The following is a 17,390-nucleotide window of genomic DNA, read 5'->3' as shown; positions in this document are numbered from 1 at the left end:
ACCCTCATGGTTTAATTTAGTGAGCCCCCACTTCTTCTTCTTCTTCTTCTTTAACCCTTGTACTCCAGGTGAAGCATAGCTGCACTAAATCAAATCAAATCCCTGAAGACTGACCCTATCCAGGTTGATTTTCCAGTAAGTATAGATGTACTGGCCGAATCTACATTAGCAAGTTCTCTTGAAATCGTTTTTGAAAGGAGGGTCCCTTTCAAAAGATCTCACAGAACATCCACACAAAAGAAGTGCTCTTTTGAAAATAATTTCTAAAGATTTCAGAGTGCCTTTCAAAATCACTCTTCCCTTCCTATTTCAGGAAGAGCCCCTTCTTTCAAAATCTTCTTTTGAAAGAAGACGTGTAGACATTCTGTGGGCTGCTCTTTTGAAACAGCAGTCCTCCACGGCGTTGGCCAGCTGGTGTGCACTGATGCCCCTGTCAGCACAAGTGGGGCTCTATGATCTGTGTGTCTGGCCATGTTTAAAGATGCAGGGACTCAGAAATGACATGGCAGGAAGCTGAGAGCATGCTGGCTGCAGGAACCCCACAAGCCTCCAGCAGCACACTCACTCAGTGAGGCCAGGGGCAAGTGAAGCACCCCACTGGCCCCATGGCCAGATCACAGGACCTCCATCCTCCGCAGAGACCCCCATCCTTCCCACCAGAGAGATCCCCGGAGTCCAGCCAGGGTCCAAAGAAAAGGACCCCCTCATGAAGAGAGGGGGAGCTTAAAGATCTGGTGGGACTGTGGGGGGACGAGGAGGTCCTCCTCCACACCAGTGGCTGGTATTGTAATGCCACAGCCTTTGTCTGGCTGTTGGCAAGACGGAGGACCCAGGGCCAACCCCTCTGCACAGCCAACAGTCAAAAAGGCAAACAGAACGTTAGGTATTATTTTAAAAGGGATATAAAATAAGACAAGGAGTATCTTACTGCCCCTATATAAATCTATGGTACACCCATATCTTGAATACAGTGTACAGATGTGGTCTCCTCACCTAAAAAAGATATCCTGGCACTAGAAAAGGTTCAGAAAAGGGCAACTAAAATGATTAGGGGCTTGAAACAGGTCCCATATGAAGAGAGGCTAAAAAGATTCAGATTTTTCGATTTAGAAAAGAGGAGACTGGGAGGAGACATGATAGAGGTATATAAAATTATGACAGGTTTGGAGACGGTGAATAAAGAGAAATTATTTACTTGTGCCCATAACACAAGAACTAGAGGACACCAAATGAAATTAATGGGTAGCAGGTTTAAAACTAATAAAGTTCTTCTCCACTCAGTGCATGGTTAACCTGTGGAACTCCTTGCCAGAGGAGACTATAGGACTAGGACTATAACAGACTTTAAGGAAGAGATAGATAAATTCATGGAGGTTAGGTCCATAAAAGGCTTTTAAGCCAAGGGTAGGAATGGTGTCTCTGGCCTCTGATCGTCAGAGGCTGGAGAAGGATGACAGGAGACAAATCACTTGATCATTGTCTTCATTCCACCCTTCCCCCACCCCCAGTGCACCTGGCATGGCCACTGTTGGCCAACAGGCTACTGGGCTGGATGGACCTTTGGTCTGACCCAGTATGGCTGTTCTTACGTTCTTAGGACCAGGGGAGGCTGAGAGTAAAAGAGCTGCAGCAGGCATACACCCAGGCCCAAGACACAGCTAGCTACTTGGTGGCAGTGCCCACTGACTGCCCCCCCTACAGAGCCCATGATTGGCTACTGGTCTGAAGGATGAAACCAAGCTGGAGGCCATGCTGCACATGGCAGCACCTGAGGTGGAGCCCCAGCTAATGCCGGACGACCAGCCGGGAGCCACAGCCAGGACCCAGGACCAGCAGCCAGAGACAAACTCAGACGAGGAGGGAGCCCTGGTGATCGCGATCCCCTCTGGCTCCTCAACCCAGGACCCCTCCACCTAGGTCACCCCCGAAGTTCTGGAGGGACCCTCAGCTAGGTAATTGGTGAATCACATACCCAGGGCTGAGGGTGGGGCCACCTGGCACAGCTGGCAGTGTGCCAGCCACATGGCCACCAGCCCCATCCTGATGGATCCTGGCCAACCGCAGTCTCCGGGCCACAGAGTGGGCCATGCACAACACTGAGCACCCCCTGCCGTTGACAACACCACAACCTACAAGCCTGAGGAGGGAGGCCAGGAGGGGGATGGATCTCACTCTGTATATGGCCCACCCATGTGGGAAGCCCCGAGTGCCCAGGATCCCCTAGACCCCCATGCCATAGGGGGAGCTAGCTACAGGGGGTGGGGAGAACGGCCCCTGGGGCCAGATCACAGGGCTGATGGATTGACCCCTCCCCACTTCTGTCTCCACAGCACCACTGTCCTGGGCCAGGTGGCCTCCGCCCAGGACCAGGAAAGCCCCCACCAAGTGCCAAGGGGGCTGGGCCATCACAACTGCTGTTACCTGTGTGGGCCCATGCCCAGAGGCCACACTGCTGCCACCACAGGGAGGAGGAGGAGGAGGCCGCCTCATACACTGTGTCTATCCAGGAGCAGACTGTGGTGCTCCAGCATTGACTGGAGCTTGAAGATGCAGTTATGGGGTGGCAATGAGAGGCCTGGAGTGAGGTCGGCAAGGCCCTACAGGCCCTCACCTGGGCTTTCATCCAGAATCTGCCCCCATCACTTGCTGCCCTCCCCACTGCCCCCCATCGTCTCCCCTTTCCCCTCCTATAGTGGCCCCGCTGCCATCTCCCCCACCTCTCCCACCACTACCCTTGCCACTCCTGACCTCGCTGCTCTGCTCCCACCCTATGTCCCTGCAGCTGCCCTTCTGGAACCGGTGCATCTGCTCACTGCCAGGGTGGTCCAAGCTGGGCTGCCTCCCCCGCCCAGCCCCTGCTGCCAAGCCTGTGGCTGCAGCAACCCCACCACGCCCCTACATCCCTGTGGTCCTGTCCCCATCCCAGCCCCACTGGGGACCCTGGACCTAAGGTGGTAGGGCCTCTTGTGGCTGTCATGGGTCATGGCCCCCCACCCCTGCAGAAGACCGGGAGGCCCCTCTTCAGCCTCTGCCACTTCTATATTCATGTGCCCCCATCCCCTTCCACTGCACTGTACATAGCACTCCCCGTTCACCCTGTATATACCCCCCCAACCGTGCTGTTTGAAGATGGTTCATTTTGAAAGTTAACTAGTTTACTTACAAACACCTGGTGTCCTGTGTGATAGGTGGGGGAAGGGGAAGGGTCCATGTGGGGTGGAGGGGAGAAGGGGTATATGTGTGTGTGGGTATGTGAGCAGTGATGGGGCATGTGTGGGGGGGTTCTTGGTAGAGGGTGCCTAGGGGAGGGTCTTTGGGGCATTCCAGCAAAGGCCACCCTGAGGGCCTCCCTGACCCACACCCCATTCTGGTGCACCTGACAGCACAGAGCATGGGCCAGCTGCTCCTATGTGACCACAGCCTCAGCAGCCCATCCCTGCATGAATGGCTTATGCTTGCTCTCCACAATATTGTGGAGAGCACAACATGCACCCACCACTGCGGGCACATTCCAGAGGGTGACCTCCTGTCATGTGAGGAGTCACCAAAAGTGCTCCTTCAAGCAGCCAAAGGCCCACTCCACCATGCACCAGGCCCAGTTCAGACACTAGTTGAACCACTCTTGGGTGGGTTGGTTTGTCCTGCATAAGGCCACATGAGCCACATGTGCAGGGGGTAAGCAGCATCGGCCACAATGCAGGGGGGCATGGTGGTGTCCCCAGTGGGGAGGCCCTGTGGGGGAACATAAGTCCCTGCTGCATTCTGCAGCCCAGCCAGGAGTTGTGGAATACCTGGGCATCATGGGCTTGCCCGGGTCATCTCACACACACATCTATGAAGCAGCCCTCGGCATCCACAAAGGCCTGGAGGACCATGAAGTGGTACCTCTTTCTATTGATATATCGCCCCACGTGGTGGTCTGGGGCCTCGATGGGGATACGGGTCTCATCCAGGGCCCCAAAGCAGATGGGGAAGCCCAGGCCAGAAAATCCCACCATAGTGGCATAGAGGTCCCCAACTTGGATGACCCTCCACAGGAGGATGGCATTGATTGCTTGGATGACCTACATGGAGTGGAAGGTGTGCACACTGTGAGTGCTTGTAGGATTGCCCCAAAGCCCCCTGGCCCTGGCCCCTGACCGCATGCACCTCCTCTGTCCCCTCCAGGGCCCCGTCCCCCCACACCTATCCCCTATCCTCTCCCCTGTCCCCTCCCTATTCCCACCAGGCCCCCTGCCCCCCATCCCTATCAGTCCCACTTGCCCAGGAGCCCCTGTCCCACCCTGGGGTGGGCGTGTGACCCAAGTATCAATTATCTCCAAGAGGACAGCTCCAATAGTGGCCTTGCCCACCCCAAACTGGTGCTCAACTAAGCGGTGGGTGTTCAGGGTGGCCAGCTTCCATATGGTGATCGCTACTCTTTTCTCCAGATGAAGTGAGGGCCACATCCATGTGGCTTGGTGGTGAAAGGTGGTGGACAGCCAGTGGCATAGCTCCAGGAATGTGTCTTTCCTCATCTGCAGGTTCTGGTGCCATCGCTCATCATCCCACTCATGCATAACCACCCAATCCCACCACTCAGCTCCGGTGGGGTAGCACCACAAGCACCAGATGGCATGAGGGATGGAGCAGGGATGGTGTCCTGTGGTGAGGGACTGCAGGACAGGGGCGGGGGGTGTTGGCCTCCCGAGGAGGTAGAGGATGGCTCTGACAATTGTGGCCAACAGTCTGACCACGTCATCAGTGGCATCCCCATCAGGGAGCTGGATGGGATCCATGGTGTCAGCAGGATCCTGGCTTAACCCCGGGAACAGGATCTGTGGTACTATGTCTTGTAGAGCAGCCCTCAGCGTGTGCAAGACAGGGATGTTTGGGAGGGGCCTTTTGAGGGAGCAGCTGGCTGCAGGGCCTGGAAGGGCTGATCTGCCATGCGACCCCCGTCTGTGGCATTTCTTGGCTTGTTCTTTCAAAAGGGCTCCTGTGTCTGTGTGGATGCTCCCTTTTGAAATATTGCCTCACTCTTTCAAAAGGGCAGATAGGAAAGTCGATCTACTTTTGGGTGAATGCGCGCTCTTCCGGAAGATCACCTTTCGAAAGCACGCTGTAGTGTAGTCACAGCCACCCTGAGAAGAAAGCTAGCGGCCATCTTGGCTGACCAATTTCAAACATCCAGAGGGAAACAGATACAGCCTGCATTGAGGATCTACAGTCAACAGAGGGAGCTCAAGTACAGCCAAAAGAAAATTCTGACTCCCGCGGTGCAGACATGCAGCTAACAGATAGAATAGAAATCAAGTACAGATAACATGGCTTAAAAAAAGGAGGGGGAGAAATGTTTTCCCTGTGGCAGAGAAGATATCTGGAAAGCAAGAAGTTCAACACAAGAGCAGAGAAATGGCAACTTTGAGCCGGGGGAGGGGGAGCAATGCTGAGAGTTGGGCAAAAAAAATTACAAACTATGGTGGGTGAGTCCTAAATATTTTGATCAATTGGTAACTTGCAACTCCATTTCAGATGGACAGAGAGTTCAACCTTGGTGACAAGTATCAGAGGGGTAGCTGTGTTAGTCTGCTTCTGCAAAAGCAACGAGGGGTCTATGGCACCTTATAGACTAACAGAAATGTATGAGCATAAGCTTTCATGGGCAAAGACCCACTTCGTCAGATGCAGGACAAAGCAGTCACCTGCATCAGACGAAGTGGGTCTTTGCCCATGTAACCTTGGTGACAGTGATGAGTCCTAAGGGATACAGACTTCTGAGTGATCGGTTGTTTCCAGCTGTGCCCAGAAACATCAAATGCACTGTAATTGTTGCAGCAATTCTGGAATCTTTCCTTCTTATTCCATTAATGACCCCAGATCAATATCAATTCTATCAGTGATGTCAAAGAAGTGAAAAGACAGCATAGTTCGTCGCTATTCTAACTAAGTTGATTGTGCATTTTCAGTTTTGAAGAACATTAAGCGAAGGTAGCCATAATCAATTTGTCTCTGGATTATTCATTTACCAGATACAGAAAAAGGTTACTGAGTGTCTCAGCACTTGCTTTCAGGAAGGCTGCTAAGATATCTATTATAAGAACATAAGAACAGCCATACTGGGTCAGACCACAGGTCCATTGAGCCCAGCATTCTGTCTTCCAACAGTGGCCAATGCCAGGTGCCCCAGATGGAATGAACAGAACAGGTAATCATGAAGTGATTAATTCCCTGTTGCCCATTTCTAGGCTGTGGCAAATGGAGTCTAGGAACAGCCTCTGTGCCCATCCTGGCTGATAGCCATTGAGGTACCTTTCCTCCATGAATTTATCTAATTCTTGTTTAAACTCTGCTATAGTCTTTGTCTTCACAAACTCCTCTAGCAAGGAGTTCCACAGGTTAACGTGTGCTGTGTGGAAAAAATACTTTCCATTGTTTGTTTTAAACCTGCTGCCTATTAATTTCATTTGGTGACCCCTAGTTCATATGTTGTGAGAAGGAGTAAATTACATTTTCTTATTTACTTTCTCCACACCAGTCATGATTTTACATACCTCTATCATACCCTCCCCTTAATCGTCTTTTTTCCAGGATAAGAAGTCCCAGCTTTATTAACCTCTCCTCATATGGCAGATGGTCCACACCCTTAATTATTTTTGTCAACTTTTTCTGAACCTTTTCCAATTCCAATATATCTTTTCTGAGATGGGGCGACCACATCTGTACACAGTATTCCAGTTGTGGATGTACCATGGATTTATATAAAGGTAATATGACATTTTCTGTTTTATTATCTATTCCTTTCTTAATGATTCGCAACATTTTGTTAGCTTTTTCAACTGCCGCTGCACAATGAATGGATGTTTTCAGAGACATATCCACAGTGACTCCAAGATCTCTTTCTTGAGCGGTAACAGCTAAATCAGACCCCACCATTTTATATGTACAGTTGGGATTATATTTTCCCAAGTGTGTTACTTTCCATTTATCAACACTGAATTTCATCTGCCATCAAAATTTGCATGCATGTATTTGGGAAGCTCTTAAAATAAGGTGGAACATGTGATGTCCTGTTCCTTAAAATATTTGGACATTCTGTGCTCTCCTCCCGTCAGTGCAAAGCCTCACTTCTGTGTTGGTATCAGTTGTGCTGCCAGAACAATCAAGTCAGCATATCAGTCGTGTGTTTCTGTGAACTCCCTCTGTATCTTTCTAGCTCCTTTTCCACTGGGCTTAAATACGAGATGACGTCCACAATGAGTTTATCCCTCACTTTGGATTGGTTGCCAGAAACTAGTTGCTTCATTCATGGTGCCCATTACAGTAAACCCTTGATTTAGTGGACTAATGGAGAGGGGTGTTCGTTAAACCCAGATATCCATTAGATTGGAAGGTTTACTGAGGACGACCCCCACCAGGCTCCCCCGGCCCCAGTTCTCTCCACAAAAAATGCCCACTACTCACCTGTTGCTGGAGGAGCCAGAGCCTGGTGCCATGCACAGCTGGAGGGGACCCGGTGCCACATGGCTGGGAGGCCCCGCTGAGTGGCTGGAGCGGACCCCATGCCATGTAGCTGGAGCAGGCCCCAGATGGGCGTGCCGCGTCATGCTGCAGGAGCTGCTGGACCCCATGCAGGGGGCTCCACACTACACAGCTGGAGGTGCCACACCCCACCATGCAGCTATAGAAGCCGTCGCTGCCACCAGAGCCCGCACATGCTCCTGCCAGCAGGGGTGAGGGCATGTGTGAGTGCTGTCTGCCTGCAAACGTTGCCCAGTCCTGGTGGGAGGAGAGGCAGCAGCAATGGCCCAGGCAGCCGTGCCTCCAGGGGTTTGGGTAAGTCTCTTACTCTTTTGGATGGGGAGAGGCGGTGGATGGTAGGATTTAGGATTTTACAGGCCCCGATTAAGCGGGGTTAGGGAACAATGGGGGTCTGGCAGACATCCTTTGTTCCCAACGTCTGCTAAATCGGGGTCCATAAAATTGAGAGTTTACTGTATTGCAGCATCCAAAAAAACTGGCACAAATCCACGGCCTTAGCTGTTCCCGCCCATGCTCAACAGATGACCCACTGGTTGGCTGGAGTTTCTGTAACTATGTACTGACTTGGCCTGGTGTGCTCCTTACACCATCTGTGAGGTGCAGCATTGCAGCCAAAAACATGTGCAGTGGAAGAGTGCCCAACCTAACATCTGGAGGACTGGTTACAATGCCCAGCTGGCTGCTGGCTAAGGTCCAGGTTCTGTGATCATGGATACCTCTCCACAAGAGAAATCACTGGTGTTTATAGTGAAGCATGCATCTAAGTAGCAGCAGCATCAGGGCCTTTCCAACTCCAGTCTGGGGGGCTAGCCTCAATGGTTTAGAGCACTTGCTTTGTTAATGCAGGATGCTGAGTTAAAGCCCAGCCTTTCCAGGGCCTGGTGGAGGTTAGATTTAAAAATACATCTATATGTCATGGATGGTGATAGATTCTGCTGTAAGTTCAGGCGACTGGACTTAATGATCATCCAAGGACACTTCCAGCTCTATGAGATTAATATAAATCGCCATAATGTTCCAGCATGGTGTTTCTGGGGCCATACCACAAGACAGTGTCCAGTCCTTGCATTTTTTCTTGTTGATCTTCTGCAATAATAGTAATCTTTCTTCTCATGCCTGGATGATAGCTCACAAGGCCTAGATAAGGTCCCATCTTTCCCTGACTTCCCCTTGCAGAGAATTTCCCTTTCACTCCTATCCCGCTCTCCCACCCTTCTATGTTGCATCCTGTTTTGGTTTCCTAGCCCCATCTGAGGTTTGAAGAAGTCACACATCATGGAGAGAGCTTTGAGAAAGAGAGACGCCAGCTACAGGAATAAGTGATCAGGAAACTGAAGCTTAAACTGGGTGAGGAATGGAGTTTTTGGGGGCAGACAGGACTTTCAGCACTGACTAGGAAAAGAAATACTGCATAATCACCACATAATCCCAGCTATGCATATAAAAGATATAAAGATATATTAGAATTGGAAAACCTTCAGAAAATGGCAACCAAGGGGATTAGGGATTTGGAATAGCTGCCATCTGTGGAGAGAATAACAAGACTTGGACTTTCCATCTTGGAGGAGATAAATAAAAGGAGAGATTATATAGGTGTATAAAATCATGTGTGGAGAAAATAAATATTTTAGTTAGTCTATGTCTACACTACAATGTAAATTTGATTTTATTAAAATCAATTATATAACTCTGGGTTTTATAAATTTGCATTTGACTGTCCTCACCTCCCCACAAAGTCCCCACAAGTTCGACTTAATGCTGCCACACTAAATCACCAAACATTGACTATCACAGCAGCGCATTGTGAGAACTTATCCCGTAGTTCCCTCAGGCCCACAGTATTTTGGGTATTTTTGCTAGTGCAGTATGAGAAAAAAAATGCCTTGCATTTGGTTGTGAGCATATGATGTCATCTTCCCACATTGCATTGCCCTCATTTCCCTCCTGTGGGAAGCAAATGGCCATTTTTTCAGAGTGAAAGAAGGAAAAGTAGGGAATCCCAGGCAAAAGAAAACCAAATAGGCTGACGTCATAAGGTGTCACGCACCAAGCAGGGGACGGTCATACTGCCCTGGAATCACCCAGGTGTCTGTGTCATCTCAACTGACCCTCCACACACTTTTCCCCCCAACTTGAATCCAGAAACGTCCTCCCTAAAAATATTACAGGAACAAAGCACAGCTTGAAGAAAGAGAAGGATAGTAAAGTTGAGGAACGTGCAGACCATAACAACTAAAGCCAACCCCCTCAGGCAGGAGAAAGAAGAAAATTTGTGGTGCAGGATTCTGAGTTTCCCACTTCATTACGCAGACGTGTCCAACACAGGGATGGCCTTGCCAAATTTCCACATGCCAGCATGACTCTGTGCCCTGGAATCACCCAGGTGTCTGTGTCATCTCAATTGGCCCTCCATTCACTTCCCCCACCCCTTGAAAGCACCCCTACCTGCACAGAATAGTATAGTTTCTACCTGAGAAGCCAAGTAGCGCTCCAGGCAGGGGGTTGCCATATCCAGCCCCTCCACACTCTCTAAGGGGTGTTGTGGGGTGGGGAGTACTCTGTTGCAGGGCCAGTTGAGATGGTCTCTTGAGTGTGTTGCTCAGACAGGTGAGGGCATACCCCATTGACTGTGACTGTGAGGGCCAGCCTCCCCATATTCTATTAAGGGTGTCATGGGGTGGGGGGATAATCTGTTGAAGGGCCAGTTGAAACAATCCCTTCCCCCTTCAGCAACAGCAAGTCCTCGACAACTTTTCCCTGTTTTCGAGCCCTCACCACGCACAAGCCAGGACATGGTGCTGTCTGGCATCATGGTCTGCACTGTGCCATAGGTATGTGCTTTCATTGGGTTGGAGGCCAGCCAGGTGATAGGGATGGGCACGGGAAAGACCCCGGCTGCATGGCGCCTGTGCGGGGCAGTGGGGCTGGCTCAGTACAAATGTGAACCACAGAACTACCTGTCATACAAGCACGACTCTCACAGGCTAGCTGCCACATGATGCAGTGGCAGAGGCTGGTGACAGTGCCGGAAAAACAAAATCTCAGCCTCTCCTGCTGTGTCTTCTGCAGGAAAGAAGCCACCACTCCATGTTGGGGCTATTTTTAACGCATAGATAATAAAGAAGGAAGTTTCTCAACCTTTCATACAAGCATGACCCCACAGCCTAGCCTCCACGGGCTTCCTGATGCAGAATTCACCTAATTCCTGTGCATCAGAGAACAGCAGAGATGGAAGAGGGCAGAGCAGACAACCACGGGGCATTGTGGGGTACATACAGGACACCTCTAGAGATTAATAAAGTCAATTTAAAGACATGGTGTTTCTTCATGAGCCTTAATTCAACCTTTTAAATTTGAACTTAACACTACACCCAGTTGCTTTCGACAGTGTTATAATATCAACCTCAGCACTCCCTAAAATCAACCTAATGATATTTACAATGAAGACAGCAACATTGTAAAATCAAGCTAACTCCTTTAAAATTAACTTTAACATGTAGTGTAGACATAGCCTTAAAAATTAGTTACTCCTCAGCAGGCTTTAAACAAACAAAAGTATTTCTTCACAACACAGTCAACCTTAGTAACACCTTTCCATAGGATGTTATGGAGGCCAAGACTATAAGAGGGTTCAAAAAAGAACTAAATAAGTTCATGGAGGGTAGGCCCATCCAAGGCTAGAAAGGATGGGTACGAATATTGTCCCTAGTCTCTCTTTGCCAGACACTGGGAATGGCTCACAGGGGATGAATCACTTGATTGTTACTTTTTCTCTTCATTCCCACGGGGGCACTGGCATTGACCAATGTCAAAAGACAGGCTGCTGGGTGTTACAGTGCCTCTGTAGGTCACAAATGGAATGCTATATTCAGGACAAACTGCTGAGAAATAAAACACACATATCCACAAACTGGCGAATTTCTCTCCTAAGATATTTTACACCAACAATAAAAAACTTTCTGTTTCTCCCCACTGATTAACAAGAAGTCAGAGAAGCAGTTTCCTTCATTATTCCAGGCCTTGTATCACCACAAAACCACTGAACATAATGGTGAGTGGTTATTTCAAACCAGTTTCAACAAACAGAGGGATCTGCTGAAGCCAAAAGACCAGCCATGCCCCCAGGTTAATAGATGCTGCCCAATAATCATGCTGTTTCCAGTCTGTTAGTATCTTAAAAGGAAGGAAGGAAGGAAGGTTCTTGGGTCAGGCTTATAGCATGATAGAACAAACTGCTGCCTTGTTAATTTTTCTCATAAGGTAAGAAATTGCATGCAGCAAGTTTATTGGAGTCTTAGCGTTAGCTGAGATGCTTTGTTTTATTTTGCTCAGTAGGTTACTTTGCTCTGTCTGCTATTACTTGTGACCACTTAAATCCTACTTGTTATACTTAATAAAATCCCTTGTGTTTATTTATATAACCAGTGTAAATAATTGTTCCCTGAGGTGACAGGACAACAGCTAAGTATATGTCTCTTTCACTGATAAAGGTGACGAACAACTTATGAGCTTGCACTATATAAACTTTATGTACAGTGAGACAGATTTATTTGGTCACATGACTGTGAAATAAGCTCTTCCCCATGAAATACTGTCTCCATTGCTGCTAGGAGCTCCCAGAAAGGGGACTCTTACCTCTCATGTGACTGGGGTGGAACAGGACTTGTCCATCCCCTGCATTGCTGCTCGCAGATGGGGGAGTGTCAATCCACCTCCTGGAACTTCCTGCAGCTGCAGTAAGCTCAGCATTTCCTACTTTGAGACACAAGCCCAAGAGAGAAGCCAACAGAACACCACTAGCCATCACCTACAGTCCTCAGCTAAAACCTCTACAGCGTATCATCTGGGATTTACAACCCATCCTGGACAATGATCCCCCACTTTCACAGGCCTTGGGAGGCAGACCAGTCCTTGCCCACAGACAACCTGCCAACCTGAAGCAAATCCTAACCAGCAACTATACACCGCACCACAGTCACTCTAACTCAGGGACCCATCTGTGCAACAAACCTTGTTGCCAGCTCTGCCCACATATCTACACCAGCAACACCATTACAGGACCTAACCAGATCAGCCACACAATCGTGGGTTCATTCAGCTGCACATCTACCAATATAATTTATGCCATCATGTGCCAGCAATGCCCCTCTGCTATATACATCGGACAAACTGGACAGTCTCTACGTAAAAGAATAAACGCACACAAATCAGATATCAGAAATGGCAATATACAAAAACCCGCAGGAGAGGACTTCAGTCTCCCAGGCCACACAGTAGCAGACTTAAAAGTAGCTATCCTACAGCAAAGAAATTTCAGGACCAGACTCCAAAGAGAAATTTCTGAGCTCCAATTCATCTGCAAATTCGACACCCTCAGCTCTGGCTTAAACAAAGACTGTGAATGGCTGGCTAAATACAGAAGCAGCTTCCCCTCCCTTGGTGTTCACACCTCCAGATCAACTGCTGGTAGTAAGCCTCACCTTTGCTGACTGAGCTAACCTTGTTATCCCCACCCTTGCTCTGGCTTATTTATATCTGGCCCTGCAGATTTCCAAGACCAGCATCTGATGAAGTGAGTCTGTGCCCATGAAAGCTCATGCTCAAAACTTTTCTGTTAGTCTGTAAGGTGCTACAGGACTCTTCGTTACTTTGACAGACTAGCTCGAACGGTAACACAAAAGTGAGGATGACAATCCTGTGGCTCCCCTACCACTAATTTGCAACACCCCACGTCCTCTTTTGGCTTGGGAACCCCACAGCTACAACACCATGAAATTTCAAATTTAAAGAGCTGAAAATGTGAAATTCAACAATTTTCAAAGCCTGTGATGTGAAATTTAACAAAATGGACCATGAATTTGATAGACCTCTAAGTCACAGAGAGGTAGCTATGTTTGTCTGTTTCTTCAGAAAACAAAAAAAAAAGCAGGTCAGTCGCATTTTAAAGACTAACAAAATAATGTATTAGGTGATGAGCTTTTATGAGACAAACCCACTTATTCAGGTCTGGAAAAACAGGGTTAAATTGTTTTGTTAGCAGGTCAGTCTTCTGAGGTAGTGTGGCTGTAGGCCTAGTATGTACCCAACCCAAGAAAGAGAAAAGGCCAAATGCATTTTTGGTGAAAATCCAGCTCCTCACATGAAAAGTCTTTACTCATTTCACTTGGCCCTTGATTTGTGAGCTTCAAAATGTTGTGTGTGTGTGTGTGTGTTACTCTAACACAATTTGTTTGTATCATCTCTACGTTCTTTTGCTTTTTCTATCAGAGAAATGTCACCTCTTCAAAATATAAGCTATTGTTATAGCTCTTCTGCAGTGGTTCCAGATATATCAAATAATGCAGAATGGATGAAGAATTCTGATAAAGATTTACACACAAAGAAGTTGGCTAAATGGTATTTTAAATTTAACAAAAATAACAAAAACAAAAAACAAGTTGTGCAGTACTGAACCAGTAATTTAATGAGGAATAAAGAAATGACAAATGCTTTGAAAGCATTTCAGGTGCTGGTTCTTTACTTGTGATTAGGAGAATATTTCCCTATTCCATAATCCTTTCTTCCTTCCTTGTGTTTTATGTACTTGCAAGATTAGACATTCTGATCTCATTGATTGCGCATTAAGATAGCTCCCAACATGAATGATGGAGAAGCAATGTCTCAGCTGGATTGCTCTAAGAAAAAAGACATCACAGATATGTCTTAGAAAGAAGCAGTGCTTTTTTTATGCCACAGGATTGGCTGGCGGCGAGGGCAGGGTCGAGTACCAGCTCCTCTTCTTTTACCAAAAAAAAAAAAAACCCACAACCTAGCAAGAAATGACATTTAGACGGTATTTTGTAGAGGATAAAGTTATTGATAGAGAAAAAATCTCAGTCATTCAATCTTGTACAAGTCTAGCTTGTAAAATGCTCAATTTCAGGAATGGAAGACAAGTGTACAAAAGAAAAATCTAATACATTTTTAAAACAAAGAATTAAAACAGGATAAAATATGAGGTGTGTAGGGTGCGAGAAGAGTTTGTAACGGTCTCATGAGAGCAGATCGACCCCTCTGTGAATCCTCAGGAGAATCTAAACAGACCAGTCTGTGCAAGGTGAAAGCTGCAAACTGCCATGGGAACAGCTGCAGAACAAACCGCGCTTGCCAAGATTTCAAGGCTACGCTGGCAGTAGGCCACAAGAGATAGTGATAAGAAATGCATAGGCAATGTTAGGCAATCTTATGTTAATGAGCTCAGCTTTATCAGCTAGTGTTAGGAGGCCTGTTACAGAGCCTCTCCCCGAGCGAAGCTCCGGCGCGTAGGGTTTCCCCCCATGGGTGACTGCGGCGTCTCCGGGGCTCCCGTCGCGGGTGTCACGCGCTTTCAATAAACCAAATATAGCACTCTCCTTCTGGGTGCAGCCTCGTCTCTGGGGAACCCGAGCCTGGTTGGCTACAATTGGCGCAGCGAGCAGGGTTCTCCAGGTACGATGCCTTTTTGGTTGAAAGCGGGGGAGGCAGGGAAGCCAGCGCTGTCCCTGCAGCGCATAACAGGATAGCCCTCGACGGAGCGATGGGGGCTGGTAGCGCGGATGGTGGCCTGTTGGGCAGCCCCAGCAGACTGTCCGGAGTTGCAGGAGGTGGCAGGCATGACGCCGGTACAGCTACCTTCAACCCAGATGACAGCATGGCACCTCAACTCCTTGTCATCTTCCTGACTACCTCGCTGACCTCTGCCACACCTAAGCATCTCCTCAGGAATGCCATCCAGTCTATCGTCTCCACTGCTGGTGCCACGGATTGCTGGATGCGTACCCTGCTGAACTCCTCTGCCAGACTGGGAATTGAGTTTGTCCCTCTGAACCTGAATGATTGGTGGGACAAGAGCAACATCTTCTGGTGGGGACCAGTCTGGTTTGATGACAGCAACATCCACTCCTACCTTCGCTGCGGCCCCTGGGGTTCATGCTGCGATAGGGTAAGCCCCTACCTGGATAAGGAATCTGGAAGTTCTGGTTCTGGTTTTGGTTTTGTTATCATACCCTGTAACAGGATGAGGTTTGCTGGAATTTGAGTCCTTGACAACCTTGTCGTCCCGGGTGCTGGGAGGGTGGAACTGAGTGTCTTGCTTGTAATTCCTCGGAGTGGAAGCCATCGCGTGCGAGGAAGCTCCAAGGTTAGGCTGGGCCCTTCTGTCCCGTCCTCCTAGCCAAGCTGGTGTGGGTAGAGGTAACCGGTTTGAACTTTCGTGGAACTGGGTGTCTTGCTTGTAATTCCTCAGAGTGGAAGCCATCGCGTGCGAGGAAGCTCCAAGGTTAGGCTGGGCCCTTCTGTCCCGTCCTCCTAGCCAAGCTGGTGTGGGTAGAGGTAACCGGTTTGAACTTTCGTGGAACTGGGTGTCTTGCTTGTAATTCCTCGGAGTGGAAGCCATCGCGTGCGAGGAAGCTCCAAGGTTAAGCTGGGCCCTTCTGTCCCGTCCTCCCACCCAAGCTGGTGGGGGTAGAAGTAACTGGTTTGAACTTTCTGGATTAGACCATAATTCCCATCTGCCTTCCTGTCTAATTGTTCTCTGTCTGAGTGTCAGCAAGGGATGGGGTGGGTCACGGATACCTCTGAGCGTGCACATATGGGCATGGCCCAAGCAGCTACCCACTTCAAGTGGAAACACTGCTTACAGCAGTGCATGCGCTTGGGAGCCCCCACACTTACTGTTCCACACACCCTTCTCCTGGGAACCATTATTTTTAACTTTGCTTTCACTGCTCTCATATGCTGTTGTCAAGTCTGTTCCACAGGTGCACACTGTGTTGCCAGAAGAGCATCAACCACCTCACTTGATTCCTGCTAGCCTCGGCGTTCACAAAGGGGTCGCGGGGAGGAGTGTAGGGTGCGAGAAGAGTTTGTAACGGTCTCATGAGAGCAGATCGACCCCTCTGTGAATCCTCAGGAGAATCTAAACAGACCAGTCTGTGCAAGGTGAAAGCTGCAAACTGCCATGGGAACAGCTGCAGAACAAACCGCGCTTGCCAAGATTTCAAGGCTACGCTGGCAGTAGGCCACAAGAGATAGTGATAAGAAATGCATAGGCAATGTTAGGCAATCTTATGTTAATGAGCTCAGCTTTATCAGCTAGTGTTAGGAGGCCTGTTACAGAGCCTCTCCCCGAGCGAAGCTCCGGCGCGTAGGGTTTCCCCCCATGGGTGACTGCGGCGTCTCCGGGGCTCCCGTCGCGGGTGTCACGCGCTTTCAATAAACCAAATATAGCACTCTCCTTCTGGGTGCAGCCTCGTCTCTGGGGAACCCGAGCCTGGTTGGCTACAAGGTGAAAGGTCATATCCCACAACCATTATTCAGGGTGCTTAAACCCATTGAACTCAATAGGACTTCATATTCAAGAGATGCAAGAAATAACTGAGATTTTCTAAAAGGTGCCTTCATTAAGCTGAAGAATTTCCATGAAGGGATGAATCAGAGGCTGTTATTCTATATCAGTGGTGCAATCACAAGAGGCCTGGAAGCTTTGCTTGACCATGAGGTGTTCACATTCATATGATGTTTTTAAAATGGGACACATTAGGTAAAGGTCTTTATAGCTGCGTCTACACGTGCACGCTACTTCGAAGTAGCGGCAGTAACTTCGAAATAGTGCCCGTCACGTCTACACGCGTCGGGCGCTATTTCGAAGTTAACTTCGACGTTAGGTGGCGAGACGTCGAAGTCGCTAACCCCATGAGCGGATAGGAATAGCGCCCTACTTCGACGTTCAACGTCGAAGTAGGGACAGTGTAGACGATCCGCGTCCCGCAACATCGAAATAGCGGGGTCCTCCATGGCGGCCATCAGCTGGGGGGTTGAGAGATACTCTCTCTCCAGCCCTTGCGGGGCTC

This window comes from Carettochelys insculpta, chromosome 3 (assembly GCF_033958435.1).
Source record: "Carettochelys insculpta isolate YL-2023 chromosome 3, ASM3395843v1, whole genome shotgun sequence".
In the NCBI taxonomy this organism is placed as follows: Eukaryota; Metazoa; Chordata; order Testudines; family Carettochelyidae; genus Carettochelys; species Carettochelys insculpta.
The sequence above is the reverse complement of the archived record's forward strand: the minus strand, read 5'-3'. Positions refer to the sequence as shown.